Source organism: Lycorma delicatula, chromosome 6 (genome assembly GCF_047948215.1).
Source record: "Lycorma delicatula isolate Av1 chromosome 6, ASM4794821v1, whole genome shotgun sequence".
NCBI lineage: Eukaryota > Metazoa > Arthropoda > Insecta > Hemiptera > Fulgoridae > Lycorma > Lycorma delicatula.
Window position 1 is genome coordinate 125,075,212 of NC_134460.1, and position 12,549 is coordinate 125,087,760.

At 28.1% G+C, this 12,549-nt stretch overlaps 1 protein-coding gene across 2 annotated transcripts in view; it reads left to right on the forward strand.

Annotated features, from left to right (window-relative positions):
• The window catches only part of oaf (BRICHOS-like domain-containing protein out at first), a 701,440-nt gene that overhangs the window by 380,056 nt on the left and 308,835 nt on the right, over window positions 1–12,549 (forward strand). The gene's annotated exons all lie outside the window — the stretch shown is intronic.

Below are 12,549 nucleotides of genomic sequence, written 5' to 3' on the forward strand. Positions count from 1 at the left end.
TTTCGATATTTTCTTAAGCAAGTTCAAGCAAATTATTTAAAATTTAATTTACTTGTTTGTTATTTTAACTGATGCAACTGGTCAGTTCAATCGAATCATTTAAAATGTACTCATACACGTGACTTATGATGTAAAATATCATCGAGTATTTGTATCTTAATGAATAAGATTATTTAATTAAAATATTTTTTATTTTATAATTTATTTCTCTTTTGTTTTTAATTATGTTACAATTTTAGTAATGTTATTTTAATATCTAATTTCTAACAAAACTTTTATTACGGTTATAAAAAATGGTCGTTAGTTCTGTAACGCTTTCACGTTACACTAATTTGACTCTCACGTCCTTGTTTCTGAAATACGAATTCTACGGATTACTTACTCGGTTAAGACAAATGCCGGTAGAGTACCCCTATGCCGCAATCATTTATCACCACTGATAGACTCACGTACTCGCAAACGCGCGTACAGACTGAAATACATTTGTTTTAATGTATTTGTACCTCTTCGTAATCTTGTTCCTAGTTGTTGCTTGTTATTGTTAAAGCATTCGTGCCGTTAAATTAAAAACATTTGACATTAAAACTCTCAATAAGTAAAGTTTTAAAATTTGTTATATCTATTTTACTATTTTGTTTTTAATTATTATTAAAGTAACGCGAAAGTATTACTATATGTATTTTACTTTTTTTTATAATATTCTTCGTAAAATTGTAATATCTGATTTTTTTATCTTGTCATATTCATTCAATTCCGTATTTTTATATTCTTATCTATAAAATATGTCTTAATCGTTGCTTTTTTTTGCGTTTTGACACTGAGTATTTCATCATTTATCGATTTCTTTACCTATAAATTTATTTACTCTTTGGATAACAGCGTTTTTCTTGACTTCTCCTTCCATCTGCTGTACTAATTTAATATTAAAAATTGGAAAAAAAATTATATAAGTTAATTTTTTCATTTATGATTTTTTATCAGCTTTTCTCGCTCTATTTATAATTGCTAATTTTTGGGTAGCAGATTTATATAAATCCTTTATATTAAACGACATGACTCTGGTAAAATATTGTTTATTTATTTAAAATCTGTTTGTTGTTCTGAAATTGTAAGAGGTAATATTGGAATTAAAAGGATTGAAGTAATAAGATGAACAATATTGGTTTTCTTTTGCATTTAAAAACTTAAATAAAACTAAAGGTCATCTATCTGTCAGTATTACAACCAAACGGGTTTCAGCGATTGACATGAGACTTGAGTTCCTTGTTTCAAGTTTCTCAAACGGTATACTTATTATTATTATTGGGTTAGTGTGGTGTGAAGTGGTTTCTCTGTTTAACCGAATGATTGTAGAACCATACTGTGAAGCAAGTTTCCTTACAAATTAGCTTTTCATTTTTAAAATGGCGACTATCTTTCTTACTCGGGAAAGAAACAGTGGAGCGTTAAATAGAAAAATTCCATCGCCAAGCCAACGCGCTGAGACAAACACGTGATCTTTCCTTCATTCTTGACGTGACCTTATCTGCTGTGCAACCTACTTCGGATTTTTATAAAGACTATTAACTGCACGCAAATGACTGCGTAAGAGTTGTTGAGATATTTAGTTGAGTTGAGAAATGTTGTATGTAGTTTCACCCATGGCGTTTGATTTAAGTAGCATTAACGTATGGTAACCATTTCGCAGTCAGTTTGATTAACTATTGCCTTTTTTAATTTATTCAATTTTCATATTGTTAATTCAGTTATTTAGAGCTCGGTTTTTGTTGAATTCAGCATGAATTACAACATACTGCTGTTCACAAATAATTTATTTCTCTTAAACCGAATGAACGTTTAGACACTGATTTAGAGAATTGTTATTCGTCAGAATATGTGTGTGTGTATATATATATATATATATATATATATATATATATATATATATATATATATATACTGTAATTTATCTATTCTTTATATAAGGTATGTTTGTGTATACTAAACATGTATGAGGGTATTTTTTGGTGAGCAACAGGTAAGTTTCTAGTGTTGTGTATTAAAATTTACATTGTGCGAAGACTACTATCTGTTTTCTTTTTTTTCATCAACGTCTCTTCATGCCTTTATCTTTATTTACAATTTTTTTTTTTTTGCTAAAACCTAGTTTATTATTTATATTCTTTTACTTATCCTCTACTCCTTCTGGTATGTATTTTACTTAGCTGTTTTTATTATCTTGTTTTTCCATTCTCTTGTTTCATTTTATACTTTGTAATATAATTTACAAAACTGTTTTGAATTTGAAATAGTTGCAAACCGTGGGTTATCTTTTTAATTTAGAAAATAATTTTTATATTATTATTACCTTTTATTAGTATTATTCATGTTACAGAATGCAGTTATGCTATTATTTTTACTTGTTCATTGCTGTCTATTTGCGAATTGTCTGTCAGTTTCTTTATTAATTGAACTTAAAAAATATTCGACTTATAATTTCATTATATTATTAAAAGTATTCTTTTTTTAATTATTAGGATATTACGGTTTAATTATTTTAATTTTTTTTTTAAATAATGAGAAAACATATAATAATAAAAGCTCTGTGGTCTCTGGTTTTATTCATAAATAGAAATGATTTTCTTATTTTTTGTTAAGTTATTAGATTTTTCTATTTATTATATAATACAAAACAAAGTATGCACATATATAAAATTTGAATAAAAGATAACCCTATAAAAAAATTCGAAAAATTATGATCATGATGGAAATGAGAAAAAGAATACAAATTACGACATAAGAAGTATGCTATCTAGCATAAGTTAAGGCCTTTTGGAATGCTAAAACTTGTATTTTTTACCGTAAGGTTGAGGACGTAGTAGAAGTATGAAGCAGAACAGTTTACAGTTCATGAAAATAAAACAAATACGTTAAAGAGTATTGGATGAAAGTATAGTAAGAATAATGCAGCATACAACTTAGCTTACAACTAATGAATTCAAACGACAGACATTTCCTTTTTAAATTAATTAATTATTTGATTTCAGTGAACTGCACTCTCTGCTTTCAATATGTTCATATCTTGTTTTTCAACATTTTTCTTGAATTTTTATCGTGAAAATACTTTTAACATCAGATGACATTTGGCTGTTTGTGATTTATTATAAAATTATTCAGTTCATGCGTACAGGCAATGTAATTTTTCCTTAACAAATTCCTTTTAATATAACCTACGAAATTCTAACAATGTGGTCATTTAAAAATACAAGAAAAAATCCTTGAATTAATCGATTTTATGTAAACTTGAACGTAGGGTCGAATTGAGAAACTGAAACTTTCACATTGAAGTACACGAAAAATTATTTGTGCAGTGTTGATATCTTTATAAATCTGAAAAAAAAAATATTTTTATAAATTTATTTTGGTTAAATTATTGTTCTAGATTTCTTGACAATAAAACAACAAATTTTGTATTATTTATCATATAGAAGATTTTTCTCACTGATCTCTTAAAGTTCAATATATGGTTAGTACAGATCACTGTATTTTCAGAATGATGTTGAAGCTTTATTGATGAGTTTTTAAAAACATAATAAAAATCTGATTTCTTGAGTCGAAGCCCTGAAAATTTTGTAAAAAAAATAAAGTACAGAATCGTAAGGAATTGTATCCTGTTGTTTTGTCTTCAGATTTGTGAATCGAAATCGATAAAACAGAATCGGTTAAGTTAAAAAATTAAGTTGAAAATTAAGGTATTTTATTTATATTTGTTATTTGAATTAAAAATATGACGAAGAATTTAGGTAAACTGATTTAATAACTGATACCTTTTACTGTTCTTTGCATTTAGATTGAATTTTAAATTAAATAATTTTTTGATAAGATTCAGTGAACTATTTGAGTAATTAATTTACGGTAAATTACAAATCATTAAACACAGATAAGAAGTCGAGATAATCGTTTTACGCCGACAACCTTAGTCTTTATTTCTCTTAAATATATATATATATATATTTATTTATTTAAACAGTATGATAAAATGAATCGATAGAAGATTAATAATTTCCATATAATTTGTCATTATTTTTACTTATTTCAAATGAATTATTCTGTGACATTGAATGTAGCATTTTGTATATTACTACTACTTTACTTTGGGCATTAGTGCAACATAAATTCTGTTATAAAATGTAATTACCCAATAAAAGTTCTCGGTAAATTTATTTATATCTTCATACATATAAATGAAGTTCTGGAATTCAGCTTAATCGAGGTTAACTACTGCTTATCTCTATTTCTGCATTTCCTACTCTTACTCAGTTTTATCTCCTAAAAATAAAGTTATTATTATTGCTGTTACTGTATTCATAAATTCTGGTTTTTTTATGTTTGAAGTGAGCTTTGTAGAATTTTGTTGATACCAGTTGACTAAGGGGATACCAGTTGACTCTTTTATAAAGTATATTAATTAAAATATTTAATTTCTACGAAGTAGAAATCCATAAAGGATTGTTTACGATGATTTCTGTAGTAATGCTGCTGTTCTACTAACATAATGTAAATAATACGCAATGAACATAACATAATGACAATAATTGAAATCATGCAATATAATATCAGTGCCTGATTTTCAAAGGTTATTTTTCTTTCCACAATTAGGTTAAAATATTCAAATCTGTAGAAGTTCTCTGTGTTATAATTAGAAATTTTTCCATATGCTTTTGATAATTATTATTTATCATTAATATACCTATTTTCCAATTTCATCTTATAATTTAGTATCCTCTAATTTTTTTTTTCATAATAAACTGTAATAGTTATAATAATATTTGTTTGATTTCTTTATACTATCAAATCTATCCATGTTTGCCAAAATTATTTATTTTTTTCTTTGACTCAATGTTAATTAATCTAAAGTAATTGTGTAGTTACACCCTAAGATGTTTTGAAAAATTTAAAAAAAAAAAAAAAGAGTAATTTTTTTATCGTAGAAATTTACAGATTAATTTATGATAATGATATGAATTGATTTTTCATTTCAAGGATTTTTCAATTGTTTTCAATAGAAGCTATTATGTGAATTGAAGATTAACTGGAAAAAATCCTTTTTTATCCTTATTATAGAACTTATTTAACTCAATTGCGGTAGAATATTTTAAAAACTGAAAACATGAAAAAGAAATTATTTTAGGAGTTCCCGTAAATGCTTATTATTATTTAAGTAAGTTTATTATTTCATATAAAACATTTGATTGTTGAAGAATACTTTTTAACTTACAAATTTAAAAAAAAAATTAAATGCACTTATTTAAAGAGGCGTTTTTCGTAGTATTTTGTTTTCTTTTTTCATATTATAAGAATAAACGTTAGTATCATAGTGTAAGCTTCTTTCTATACAAAAAAACAAATGTAGCGTATGTGTTTACGCTTACGCCATTCCAATATTACTGGCTGGGCGTCAATCAATCGGAAAAGGCTATGAAAGAGGGAGATGAATGAAAAAGAAAACAGAATGATGGCTGTGATGTAGAGAGTGTTGCGGTAGACAGTTGGGCTGACAGGCCATCAAAGAATCTCCGATTCCAAAATCCTTTTCTATATGCTTGTGTTTTACACACTGACACACACACACGCGCACACACACACACACACACACACTCAAATTTTCTCTTTTATGTCATCTTCCTTAAATATAAAGATCTCCAAGAAAGTAGTGCTGATATGTTATAGCATTATATCTCTGAGGTTGATGTTGGTAGAACATCTCCTATCTCTCCTTATCTAAGAAGTACGTAAATATACGTATTTATATCTTTTTAATGATCGAAATACTGCTTTGTATTTTTATTATTTTATGTATATTTTTATTAATTAATAATCCCGTTAATAAAACAAAGGAAAAGTTCATAAAAAGATATTTTCTTTTAAAATTGTTTTCCTATTTCTGTTTATAGTATAAGTAACATGCTACGTTACTGGATAAGTGATCAATAAATTCACTCCCTAATAAATATTTAAATGTTAATTTATTATTCGAAGGGAAAAGAACTTTAGACTACCATTTAATACTCAACTTAAAATTAATTTTTTTTTATTGCCAGTTTTCTACAAAATTAATTATATCTTAACTTTATATAATGCTATTGATTGTTGGACACCGTTATGCTATTCTTTAAATTTATATACACTGGATGTTTGATTCAATCCGAACATATGTTTTAATTTCTGAACATTAAGTTTTAATTTATTAGCTAATAATAAGTAAAAATCTTGTAATATACATTATACTACCGTACGGTTCTTTGACTACAGTTGCAAAACGTGTCTTTATTTTTAGTTACGTCGGTATTACAGCAATATTTAAGTCATGTTATATGAAAACAAAATACGCTTTATAATAAAGGTAAAAAATATCAAGTGATTTTATTTAATTCCTGTCACATGTTCATTAATTTATGAAGGTTCTAAATTCTATTGCGAAAATTTTTCTTCAAATATTAAAAGAAAAATAACGAGAAATAGCCATTTTTGATTAGGTTTTACCTTACTACAATTTTCATCCTTGTGAAAAGCACTTAAAAATATTCTAACTTTTGTTAGTTAACTGCTTAATAATTAAACTCGTCTCATTCTTTTAAGCTAATTTAGGCATTTTATGACCCATCTTTTTTTTTTCATTTATTTAAGCGTATTAAGAAAATGTTATCAATTAAAAAAAAAAGAATATAATGTTGCAGGATGAATTGATATTTTTCAAAAAAAAATTCTATTAAATATATTACGTCAGTAAATGCTACACGATATACCAATTTTCATAAGAAAATGATTATTTTATGTGCATTGTGGTACAGTAGCTTTTAATCATTATATTATGATCGTTACATTGCATTTTCCTTTCCACAACAAGCTTTGAAAGAACTTTCTACGAATCAAGTTTAAGATTTTAACATCACATCTTCTCTGTTGTAATAAAGATTACATTTTAAAAACTAATATGTACCGATTCTAATAAATATTAATTTGCATAGTGGTGGATAACTGTATGTAACTACCGGCCCAAAACACTAAAACTAGAAGAGAATTCGAAAAATTTCAATATTAGGCATATTTTAAAAATTTTGCGTGCGTTTAATACCGAACTACGAGGGATATCTCTAAAGTAAAGACCGCTGGGAAATTTCTCTCCTTAAAGTTGGCGAACCTGTGGCGTTCATGGCGACGATAGTAATGTACACACTGCATTGTTCTCTGTAAGTTGTCGCGTTGTCTCTTTTACTACGTGTGAGTTTGTTATAAAATGAATAGGAAAATCGATGTTGTCGTCGTCTGTGAAATACGTGGAGTAATACGTTTTTTTAAACCATCAGAACGTTAAGCCGGCTGAAATTCATTGGCAGTTGGATGCTGTGTACGATGATAATGTGAGGAATGAAAGAAACGTCCGAAAATGGTGTATTGGTTTAGAAATATTAATTAATGTGCATGATGAAGAACGTTCGGGGAGATCCTCGGGGAGGATTTGATGAAAAGCATCGATGATGAAATCGGAAAAGATCGTCAGACGATTTCCGACCTGGCCCATGTTTTTCTTGATGTTTTAAGAGCTGGCTGTTGTCGGTCGCATTGTTGATGACCATTAAGGTTTCAAAAAGCTTGTGCACGTTGGGTGCCGCACGTCTTATCGGAACGTCACAAAAAATCCGAGTGGGATCTACTTTGGAATTTTTGATGCGCTATACAGAAAAAACCTGATGAGTTCCTTAATTCAATTCATTCTCAGTCACCAACATAGGTCAAGCCACAGCATTTGGACGCAAGCTAATGACCATAGTCTTTTGGGATCGGTTTGGCATACTACTGATCAATTTCATGCCACTTGGAACGACTATAAATGCAGAAGCCTACTGCGAAACTCTACGTTAGTTACGGCGCGCTATTCAAAATTGGCGACGTGGGTGGCTGACCGACGGCGTCCTCCTGCTACACGATAATGCACGTCCACATGTTGCAGGTCCGAGTCGTGATTTACAGAGAGAATTTGGGGGAAATTTAAGCTCTCCCACCTTGTAGTCCGGACACAACAGCTCCTTCTGATTACCATTTGTTTGGGAAATTGAAAGAATTTTTGAGTGGTAAGCAATTCGCGGGTGACGATGAACTTGAAAATGCTTTTAATCAGTGGCTAAATGGACTGGCGGCAGAAGAATACGACGTGGGTTTATTGAAGTTGGTGCATCGCTACGATAAATGTCTTAATTCGTGTGGTGAATATACAGAGAAGTAGTATAAGATATGTAATTTAAGAGTAATGAAATATATTTATACATTTTTCAGAATACATTTTTTTATAATAAATCTGTCTTTACTTTAGAGATAACCTCTCGTAAAATAGATGGATATTAAAAAGTAATCTAAAAAGTTACTTTTTTTTATGTAATCAAAAAAATTCGGTTAACAAAAAATTTACATAGTTCATGTGAATGAAATAAGGAAAACCCTCAATTTTACTCTTTATTACGAAACGAGTTCAAACTGATAAGTTTGGACGATAATAATGTGTAGATTTATATTATAGTCGACTAATATAAATATATTCATATACCATTACAGTTTTATAAATAAAAATTTATTTTTAAAGATGGTGATAATTAATTAATAAAATTTAATGTATATAAATGTGTTCACTAAATTTAGAATGTTTATAATTACTGACCCCATTGAGATAGAGGAATTCTAGTAGGTGTAGGTAATTTGATATCATTACCATTACAGAGGAATTCTAGTAGGTGTAGGTAATTTGATATCATTACCATTACATATAACTATTGATGGTATAATTTCATTATGGCGTTGTTTTGTTAATATTATTTCCCCTGTTTGGAATATCTATCCATCTACTGTACATTCCGATCAGCAATTTCAGTTGAATGGATATTATATTACCAGTTCTAAATTTCATTACACCAATTTGTAATAATGTGTAATCATGTGATTTATTTTCTCCTTAATCAGTAATGAATAATCATATTTTTCTTTCATGTTGTATTTAAGTAATAACATTTAATAGTGTGACAATTTATTTTCTGTTTCTGTTAGATATTTACCGTTGTTATTTATATTACTTGATTTTAGAATGGATTACACACACGGTCGCGTGCGCGCACACACACACACACAAACCGGTTACTCTTTTACTTTATTTTTCAGAGATTAACTCTAGATTTTGGCGGTAGGGAAATTAGCTTCCTCATAGGCATTGACTATCTATAGTTATAATAAGCTACCACTACCAGTTATACTAATAGTTATGTGTTCAATAATTACGTTCAATAGTTATTGCTTATCAAATTTTAGAAAGCGTAAACACGTACTTGCGCAGTTGTCCTACCTGCAGAGTTTGAAGTAATATTTACATTGCTAATAGTGCAATAGAAATGATGGTATGGTATACAGCGAACGGATGTCATAGTTTGCAATAAGCCAGTTATCAGATCAACAATCATCCCCAACCTGCTGTTCAAGAGAGCTTTGTCAATAGACGTCTAGCAAATCGCTCAAATATTGTTTCTACTTGCTTAGCTCATTGTGAGAGGGTAAAGGAAATAGATATTGCGTATATGCTGCCGGTATATCTCTGTGTGTGTATACATATTAAATCAAAACGTACAGTAACAGACTGTTACTTATGTTTGAACTTGTATCCTCCAGAATCATAGAGAAGGAACTGCTTATCAGCGATAATTATTTTGTTTCAGCTACTAGGTTTTAAATTGAATTTTTCTAGGAAAATCTGAAAAGTTTTTTTAAATATTAAAAATTGAAAGTATTTTGAACTGTGTTAATTAATATTTGGCTTCAATTTATTATGTAAAGAAAAATAAAGCAATTCAAGGCTATAAACTTTTATGCTGATTTGTAAAACATTTTGTCTTAATTTACCTTACAAAATGTCTTGGTAATCAATTTTAAATACCCAACTGCTATATCTGCATTTTAATCTTTTAACAAAAGATGTACTACAATTAGAAGACAATTAAACGAGTCGTTGTTGTAATCAAACCCGTAATCTAAAGTAATTTGTAACAATTATCCTTTTATGCTGTCCAAGTATAAAATTTTCCATTATTTGCGGAGTTGCTTCTCTTTCTTTATTTAAAATAGTGTTGATTTTTTTTTCTGAATTTATTACTTTATTTTATTAATTATTTGTATAGGATATTTTTATTAATCATTTGTAAATTATTTTTATGGGATATTTTATTATAATAGTTCGTTCATTACCAACTTAGTTTTAAAAAAAAATTAGGTTTTCCCAGCTTACTCCAAAAGCAGTTTTTGGGTGAAACTGTTTGAAACTTCTACTGAAATTATAAAAAAAGCAACTGAAAGTAGCATTTGTTTTAAATTATGCTAAAAAATCTTGTCAAAATATTGAATATGTGTTTTTTAATGCGTATTTAGTTTTATGAATAATTAAATGTTTTTAGAGTATTTTTCTTATGTAAGGCAGTTTAATAAAAAATATTATTTTTGGTTTAACAGATTCCGCAATTAAAATTATGTAGGTTTTTCCATTTATTTACGATAAAAATAATTTACTAACTCGTTCATTTGATGATTTCGTTAATTCACTTAATATTTCGTTACGTTATTTGTTATTTGTCAAGATGTTTAGGTTTCATATTATTTTAATTATATTTAACGTTATATATTTCTATGCATATTTTTTATTGTTACTAATATGTAAATAAATGGTAATCTGGTATAATACTTCATAGGCTCAAAATTATGGAAATAATTAGTGATAATTCTTAATCGTTTTAATTGTTCCCGCAGCAAAAACGTTTGTGTAATTCAGTCTGAAGAGCATTTATCTCCTTGTTTTGTGACCCTAATGGCGATCTAGTTCTTGTACTTTATTATGGTTCTAATACTAACAGAGCTGTATGCGAATCATTTTCACACTTACACTTTCTTACGATCATACAGTTATATATATTACTTACTCATTATAGGTTTTACAGTAAGTATTTTTTTATTTTATTTAATATCATTGCCGACTTTAATGTAAGATTAATTCAAAGAATACAAAATCTGACTAAAGGATTAGCATCATGATTTATTAATATCTGGCACGAATTCCGCAAGATTTTTCAGTTCAATTTTTTATAAAGTTAATTTTTATTAATGAATTCCTATTTGCAATTTGGAGGCTTATACTGTCACATGTGGTTTATATAATTTGGAGGTTTATATTTAACTAGAATTCTGTACAGAAGAATTGAGAAGAGAGTGGAGGAAGTGTTAGGAGAAGACCAATTTGGTATCAGGAAAAGTCCCTATACTTTTCCTGATTGCAAGGGAAGCAATTTTAGCGCTCTGATTAAAAGCAAAAGGAAGATTAAAGAAAAAAATAACCAACATTCTTGGCATTTATAGACCTAGAAAAGGCATTCGATAACGTAGACTTGAATAAAATGTTAAGAATTTAAAAAAAAAATTAGGGTTTAAATACAGAGATAGAAGAACAATTGCTAACATTTACAGGAACCAAACAGCAACAGTAACAATTGAAGAACATAAGAAAAGAAAGAAGCCGTAATAAGAAAGGGAATCCGACTAGGATGTTCCCTATCCCCGTTACTTTTTAATCTTTACATAGAACTAGCAGTTAATGATTTTAAAAAACAATTTAGATTCGATGTAACAGTACATGGTGAAAAGATAAAGATGCTACGATTTGCTGATGATATAGTAATTCTAGCTGAGAGTAAAAAGGATTTAGAAGCAACAATGAACTACATGGATGAAGTCCTACGCAAGAACTACCGCATGAAAATAAACAAGAAAAACACAAAAGTAATGAAATGTGGTAGAAATAACGAAGATGGACCACTGAATGTGAAAATAGGAGAAAAGATGATGGAGGTAGAAGAATTTTGTTATTTGGGAAGTAGAATTATTAATGATGGACGAAGCAGGAGCAATTTAAAATGCCGAATAGCACAGGCGAAACGAGCCTTCAGTCTCGTTTACTACTAATATTTCCACTAATCAGATTAGTAGAAATATTTCTTATTAATCTGATTATGCTTAAGCCTGAAACTATGTGTAGCTTAGCGTATATAGTTTGCTTTAAGTTACGATAGTAGTAAATATTGTACATTTTATAGTAGGGACTTGTAACCGCACAGACATGTACTCCTATACTAAAATTTCTTTTTTTATGTTTTATAGCTTTTCCTATTTTTGTCGTTTTATTATTATAAGCAAGATGTACATAATTATATATGTAAATACAGTTTTTTTTTTTTTAAAGTAAGAAAAAACTTTTTATATTTACCAACCTTTTGTTCGTATAATATTCCAATTTAAATATTTTCCTAAAATGCATTCTGCAGTCTTGAAACTTATTTCTTAAAATTATTATATGCAAAATATTGTACAATTGAAAAGCAATATAAAATACGATTATTTTAGTAAAATCCATTCTGCAGAGAAGTGAATTCGGTGAATCAATCCATTACTGCAGCTAAACGGGGAGGACTTTAACTTGACTACACAATTTAT